We start from the raw sequence: 7,826 nt of genomic DNA on the forward strand, positions 1-7,826 counted from the left end.
GGGTGGGGAGGTGGGGGGGGACATGTGTGTTTGTGTCAGTCACCAAGGTTAGTCAGTGACCCCCCCTCACAAACACACCACCACCATCTCCATCCCTGAAGTAGATGGACATGGAGTAAACACAAAGAGCAGCCACCATGACTACTGACAGAAACCATCTCTCTCTAGATGTGACGACATGATCACATGACTGATCCGGGTACAGTGGACAGGTTTCATTTTCAATTTCATTTAAAAATTACATTTGTAAAAGATTCCTGTTTTGTAGGACTCAGTTTTAGATTAAATCATAAATACATACATTATAAATAATGGTCTATTCATGTAGTTAAAAATGCCACAAAACACAATGTACAAACAGTTAAAATTGTTCTGTATAAAAGGTTAACCGCATCAGGAAATCATTCTTTTATAATTAACAGTAGACTTTTAAAAACAGAGCCAGATAAACAGAAAGACAAATTTAATGTAAAAGAACCCAAAACAAACAAAACTCGAAAACAGGCAGACAACACTAAAGGTTAGGGTTAGTGGTGACAGCAAGTGGTTTTATCTTTGTTGCAATGATGAAATGAGAAATCAAATGGAGTCTGTCCCTGTTCTCTCACTATGTGCTCTTCATACTGCAACACATCCAAATGATGGTGCTGGTGTGTTTAAAGGTCCCATATAGTCTAAAGGTAGATGTCCATGTGTTGTTTGATTATAGATCAGGTCTAGGTTCTATATTAATACAGTGAAAGTATCAAAGCCTCAGTCCACAGAGAAATGCTCACAGCCTGTATTCAGACACTGAGCCTTAAAACCAGCCGTCAGGACTTCTGGAACTTTGTGATGTCACAACAAAGCAGTCACTACTCTCAGCCACGCCTTAAGCCCCACCCACCTGGACCCACCATCCAACCTTGCAGGATTTGGTTTCTCTGAGTTTTTACCTGAAATCTGCTATATTTTAAATAGATCACTCAGAAAACAGTCAGCCAATCAGAAGAGACCATCCTCTATTCTGACCTGTTGTTACTAGAGCTCCAGAGAGAAGCCTGAGAGAGGAGAGGTTAAACTACACTGAGATGGGTTTTGGTTCTTAAAACCACAAATATATCTTCTTATGGATCAACACTTCAAATAAAACACAGAAGAAGAAGATATGGAGCTTTAGAGGGTAAATCCTGTGCACTGACAACCACGTCTTAATTCATGCAAGTAGCACTGAAATTTGTAGATGTGTTTTTCCACCTTCCAAGTCACGGAGGCTTGAAATTTGCTCACCATAGTTTTTGTATCTCTGAGTTGTGTATTTGCTTTTCATGCATGTATGAGCTTCTCTGTGACAGCATGTGTTCCATGTGTATTGTTTTCTGTGTGTATGTGTATGTGTGTGTGCGCACCCTCCTCTCTCCGCCTGTTGGCCCAGATGGCAAGTCGACTCTTTTGTGGTCAACTGCCGGCGGGAAGGAGGCGGTTGCCATGGCGAAGGTGACGTCTAATTCATATTCAAGCAGCTTCAGAAATTGGTGGTTTGACTTGAGTATTTTTATCCGTCATCACAGACAGAAGCAGAGAGCGGCTCTTAGCTCAAGTGTCGAGAATGTTGTTTCTACATGAACACGTTTGTTTCGGCGGGGACCCTCAATGGCTGCCCAGCGAGGGCCCCACCGTCTCCCATGTCAGTTGTATCTCTGTACCCAGAACCTGAAGATGAACTCTTTTTTTTTTTTTTTTTTTTATCTTGTTGGTTGTGAGGTGAAGATGCAGTGTTGATGTGAAGCTGTGAATAAAGGCTCTGGACTCTGTTTGAACCTGGCTGCTTCATTTGATCCAGACAACAGGCTCCAGCTCTGAGGTAACAAGCTGCACTCAGCTGCGATGCCACAGGCTGTGCTTGTATGTGTGTGTGTGTGTGTGTGTGTGTGTGTGTGTGTGTGTGGCAGTAAAGAGAAAACAGGGTATGTGGTGTGTTGGTGAAACAATATTTTACAGTGCAGCTCAGTGAGTCTGTGATCATCCTCATTCATTAACACTAGTGGGATAAAAAAATGTGTGTTGTCCTGAGAGCAGCAGCAGAGGAGAGTCTGATGAACCTGACCGCGACACTTGCTGTTCAATGCTTTGTGACTTTTGAAGTTAAAAACATTGGACAAGTGCGCATGGATGTTTTATAATACAGCCATGTAAGTGTGTCCCAGCCACGTTCACGACTTAAAAAAAAGGTAATTTTTTTAGGGAATTTTTTGACAGCGAGAGGAGGAGAGAGAGAGAGAGAGAGAAGAGAGAGAGAGAGGGGTGACTTGTAACAAAGGGCCACAGGTCGGACTCAAACCCAGGTCGCTGCGGTAACGACAACGCCTCCATGGTACATGCTCTACCAGGTGAACTTCCCTCATCACATTTAGTGTCCTCTGGAAACATTTCTGTTGTGTTGTCAGCATTTGCAGCGCGTGTGTTTTTAAATTGGTGAAGATGTTTTTTGCATTTGCCAGTGTTTTGCAGCGGAGCGCCGCCCACAGGTCGGGAGCCACTGTTCTCAGAGACTAATTCATTCTGTAGAGGCCTCATACACTCATGGATCCACAGTCACCGGGTGTTTAATGACTGACGTCTCTCTGACTGTAGTATTACCTTTGTTCCACCTGTTTGGATGGAAAAGACACACCTGTGTGAGTGTGCAGGGCCGTCAAAACATCTGTAGCACAGCTGTATTTTTGATGATGAGGCAGTGAAGCTGCTGCACAGCTCTGTCCAACATCAGAAAAATACAACAAACTTGTCTTCATCTGCGAGCAGACACACACAAACACACCCGTAGTCACAGTTATAACACACCGCAACCCCCAGCATGCCGATGGTCGCCATGGCAACTCCATTCCACACCACATCTCTGCCTCTCCTGTCGTTTCCTCCTCCTCCTCCTCTTCTTCCTCCTTCATGTCCAACAGAAAATCCATACAAGGGGAGGGAAGCGAGAGAAACACTAATCCATCTCTCCTGGACACATGGCGTTTGTGTTTGTCGCCGTCGTGGTGACGGGAGTCGTTCAGTTTGATTTACTGATTTATTCATCAGTGATGTCTCTGCTCGGGAACAGCCATTTGAGGCAGAGCGGGCGAGTGGGAGGAAATTTTAAACTGAGATTTGCAACTTTTCCAGCAATAAAATGAAAATAAATCTAATTCATTTGACTTTATCAGTGTTTGTGTGTTGAGGCTGAATTTGTTTGTTGAAAGCTGGAGGAGAGAATGAGCAACAGTGATGGAAAGAAACAACGAAAAAGTGGTGGAAATATCAAGTAGCAGGAAGTGACACAGCTGAAGACAGGAAGTAACCTGCCCCTAACCCGCAGATACGACCCAGAGATTTTGCAAACTTAGGCCAGCCTGTATTCAGAAACTGAGCCTTAAAACCAGCTGTGAGGACTTCTGGAACTTGGTGATGTCACAACCGGGACCCACCATCCTACCTTGCAGGATTTGGTTTCTCTGACTGTTTACCTGAAACCTGCTATATTTTTAATAGATCACTCAGAAAACAGTCAGCCAATTGAAGAGAGCGTCCTCTCTTCTGATTGGCTCACTGACCTGTTGTTACTAGAGCTCCGGAGAGAAGCCTGAGAGAGGAGATGTAAAACTACACTGAGATGGTTTTTGGTTCTTAAAAGCACAAATATATCTTCTTATGGATCAACACTTCAAATAAAACACAGAAGAAGAAGATATGGAGCTTTAAAAATGTAATTTTGCACTATTGTCCACTGTCAGCGTCCTGTTTGATGAGTGGTTGCTGTTTAACATGAAGAGTGAGCATTGGACTGAAATTCGTCAGGTTCAGACGAACATGACTCTGAATGATCATGTTGTTCTGCATCCAGTAGATGTGATGAAAACATTTCTCCGTCTTTCCTTTCTTGTACGAATGACACAAAAATGTCTCCTGGTGGCCCTTCAAAATAATGGTTCAAAGCTTCCACCTCTTCTTAATATTCCTATTAGCCAATTCTGTTTCAATACTTTGGCATGACAAAAAGTCTGGCTTGGTCCTGGGACATCACACAACCTGTGAGCAAGGCTGTTTTTTCGATGGGTTGTTGTTTCTCTACTGACCCCTAGTGGTCAAAGGTCATTAAATGAAGCTTTAAATGTGTTTATTTGCCTAGTGGAGCTACTCTGCAATCATGCTATGCACTGTTTCTACCTGCAGTTAGAGTGATCAAAAACACCAAATGCTTTAATTGGTTCCTTAGTTTGTAGAAAAACTATTTTCAGTTTCAGGGCCATTAGGAAAAACATACATTTCCACATTTTTTATGTATAAATGTTTTTTATTGTAAGTAGGTAAATTTACTGTCATGTCCCGACCAGTTTCCTGGTTTCCATCTTTTCAGGAAGTCTGAACAAATTGATTGATTCAACATTATTGAATTGTTGATCTTCTCAACCACAGTCGTTAAGTCCCTCATATGTGACCGGTCATGAAGAGGTCAGAGGTCACGGATCGATAACAACAGGTGGGATGAACTGTTCCTACAGCTTCAGAAACATCAACCAAATCTCTCTCTGCGCCTCTCAGGCTGAAGCCCTCCTCGGTGTCTGACTGGGTGTCTGCTGCCATCTGGTGGAGGTTTCCACACACTGCGTGAGGGTTGAGTTCTTACAGCACGTCTGCACAAACACAAACCCTCGACAGATTGATAGTGATGTCATGTTTTTTGTTTTTCTTTACTCATTGCCAGCTTGGCTTCTGTTTTTAATCACTGTAGAAGATTTCAGGCATCAGTTTCCTCCTTCAGAAGCTGCAGGAATGAAAATCAGAGATAATCCATCGCTGGAAACATTAGAACATTTTCTAGTTTTTTTCTCATTATTATTCAAAACCTACAACATTACTGATGCCAGACCTGCTTGTCTGTCAGGGATTTTTTTGAGCACTTTTTGAGTTTAGACAAACATCAGCTGATCCTCTCTCTGCTTTCTCTGCAGTACTGTTGTCTGGATGCTGACATTTTCAATTTGTTGGTCAGTTTTAAAGTATCTCAAACTCAACACTCTATAGTCTGCATAAACTGAATGTGTCCTCCTTAAATTCGGATATCCTCGACAGATTGATGATAGAGAATTTTTTTTAATCAGATTCCTCCTTCAGGTTCCACAACCTAAATAAATATAAGTAAACAAACACTCAAAATGTTGGAAATTTATATAAAAACATCTCCTGCCCCCATCTCTTCACTGGAGATAATTCACTGCTGTGATAACCGTTTCAACTGTTTGTTTTTGGGACGCTTGAGAAGTAATTTGTTTCACTCGAGCTTGATTAACGTGATGAGCAGTAAAACCTGCAGACTCTGCTCCTTTCTCAACGTAGATCAGATTGAAATTCCTCATTAGTTTAGAGTTCACAGATTCTCATATGAAACAAACTTGAGATCTAATAGTTGTACATCAAAACTGAAGACGTTACACCTTTTTAAAAAGCAGCTTCTGTTGCGACATCCACTCGGATGACCTTGTATTCCTGTGACCACACCTGAGTGAACGAGTTGATTGAAAACAGCTTCTCTCTCTCACCACCTGTTACTACCTGATTGAGTGTTTCTGACAGTGTTTGTGTGACTGAAACGTTCACTTTTCATTTATATTTTTGATGCCCTGACTCCTTTTTGGAATCTGAGGAGACATTTTTTCCTAATTTGCATAAATCTTTCTCAGTGTATTAGCTCTGTAACTCTGTAATCTCTGTAACGTGATAAAAACAGCTTGTTAGACGTCTCTCACACACCAAATATCCACTGGCTTTTCACACTGTTCTCCTTCATTCAATTCAATAACAAAGGTAAAAGCTTTGAGGCATCTAATGTCTGATCAGTGGTTTGACATGTTAATACGATTAAGCTCATGGAAAATAGAAGAGTTGACCAACTTATTTACACTTTACAAACTAAATGAAAGTAAATTACTGGTGGAATTGTATGTGAATTCAAACTCCTCAGTGAGAACAGTTATGCATCATGTCTGCAGCTGAACAGAACAGATGATCAGGTCTGATACAGATAATCAATCATCTGCTCGGTCAGTCAGAGTCCAGATGGTTTGGGATCATCCAGCAGGTGCCCGCTTTCATTTCTTCACGCTCGTCCGACGATGTGATTCATCAAAACCTTTTCAAGAAGAAGAAGAAGAAGACGACGACAGAGTTCTTCCTCCGCTTAAAGTTTTCATTTAATCTTTTCTGCATCAACGTGAAAATCAACAGCAGTGAACGCCTCAGCCTTCTCTGTTTGAAATAGTTTGTATAAAAATGTAATAAAAATTTGGCCTTACTTACCACCCACTGCCATGATGCATCTCCCAGTAAATCAACCTCGGTAAATTTCAATCTCATTTCAATTTCTTATTTAACATCCATCTCAAAAAGCCCCAGAATAGTGAGAACTCTCCAGAACCTCAACAAAAAGAAACATTAGTCTAAGATGCATTTTTTTCATCAGGAGCTTTTTCTTTTAGCTGCTGTAAATTTCAAATTTATACCTGTAACAACGCATAATGTCAAAACCTGTCTCTCAACACTTTCTGACTGCTCTACCCTGTCTGCGACTCACAGCTTTAAGCCCATTGATTCTGACTGATGACGTGACTCTTTAAGAATTACACACAAATATATTATCACTTTTTTATTTTTTATTTTTTTTTAAAGGCTCAGACATTTTCTAAACCAGCTGGTTTCTGCATTTTTCAGTCAAACGTTACTCAAACAGGAGGAAATGGTGTATTTGTTGGGGACTATTTTCAGCAGCAGATTAATCCACATTTGGTGCTCTAGTGAGGATTTGGGGCAGCAGGACCAGTGTGTGTGGGACTGAGTGAAAATAAACTACAGTGTGTGTTCATGGAGATGAAGGAACGTGTCACCCAAAGAGTCGTAACTTAGCAACCGTAGAAAAACGCGTTTTTGCTGACTTCTAGTAGTTTAACTCGTCACCTCGCTGCAGTGATGTACAGGTGTGTTGCAGAGCGACACTGTTGGGTGATGTCGCCCAGTTGGCTGCTGTAAATACACCTGTAAGTGCCTTTATGTTCACCAACACCCATCTTTGCTGCTGCAACGACCCAACAGCTCCATCAGTAATTACCTACACCAAGGAGTTTGTGTTTTCACCCGTGTCTGTTGGTTTGTCAGCAGGATTACGCAGAAAGTACTGAACCGTTTTACACCGAACTTGGTGGAGGGATGGGGGATGAGCCAGTGACAAACCCATTTAACTTTGGGGCAGATCCGGATCATTTACTATGAATTTGCATTTTTTTCTCTGGAGTCTGGTGTATGTTGTTAGACATTGGTCTTGGTGGAAGTCTATGCCCCTCTAATTACTGATGTATTTGTCTTACATTATCATTTACAGCATCCTAATACTTGGAGTTTCATTTGTTGATTCCCACAGGCTTCTGGCTCCTGGTCCCAATTGTTTTATCACAAGTCCTGCAAATCATTTGAATCCTTTCCACTATCAAAATGAGACAAAATAAAGACAACCAGCTTATATAAAAAATTAGACCCCTTTTTATTGTGTTGTCATATATAAAAGAAATACAAAAAAGAAACATCGACACCGGGCGAGGGTCAGAGCGGGACAGGGTTTCTGGGTTTTGGGGGCAGGGATGAGTCGGTGGCCGGGCGACATAAAAAGGGGAAGTGGAAACGACAGGAGGAACGTCGGACAGTCCGAGGGCGAACAGACATCGAACAGATGAGGGTGGATCAAAACAGAACACGGCGGTCCCGTCCAGTCCCTCCCTCCCTCCCTCCCCCACCATCACCACCACCACCTCCTCCTG

General features: G+C 42.0%; 1 long non-coding RNA gene across 1 annotated transcript in view; it reads right to left on the reverse strand.

The window, feature by feature from the left end:
* Window positions 1-3,492, reverse strand: part of LOC147817258 (uncharacterized) — a 236,097-nt gene extending 232,605 nt beyond the window's left edge. The window contains exon 1 of the long non-coding RNA XR_015436526.1: window positions 3,440-3,492. This is a non-coding gene — a long non-coding RNA (uncharacterized LOC147817258). The remainder of the gene's footprint in view (window positions 1-3,439) is intronic.
* Between the last annotated feature and the right edge of the window lie 4,334 nt (window positions 3,493-7,826).

This window comes from Seriola lalandi, unplaced genomic scaffold (genome assembly GCF_002814215.2).
Source record: "Seriola lalandi dorsalis isolate HSWRI2012SDOR001 ecotype SW California unplaced genomic scaffold, Sedor1 jcf7180002054982, whole genome shotgun sequence".
NCBI classification, from domain to species: Eukaryota; Metazoa; Chordata; class Actinopteri; order Carangiformes; family Carangidae; genus Seriola; species Seriola lalandi.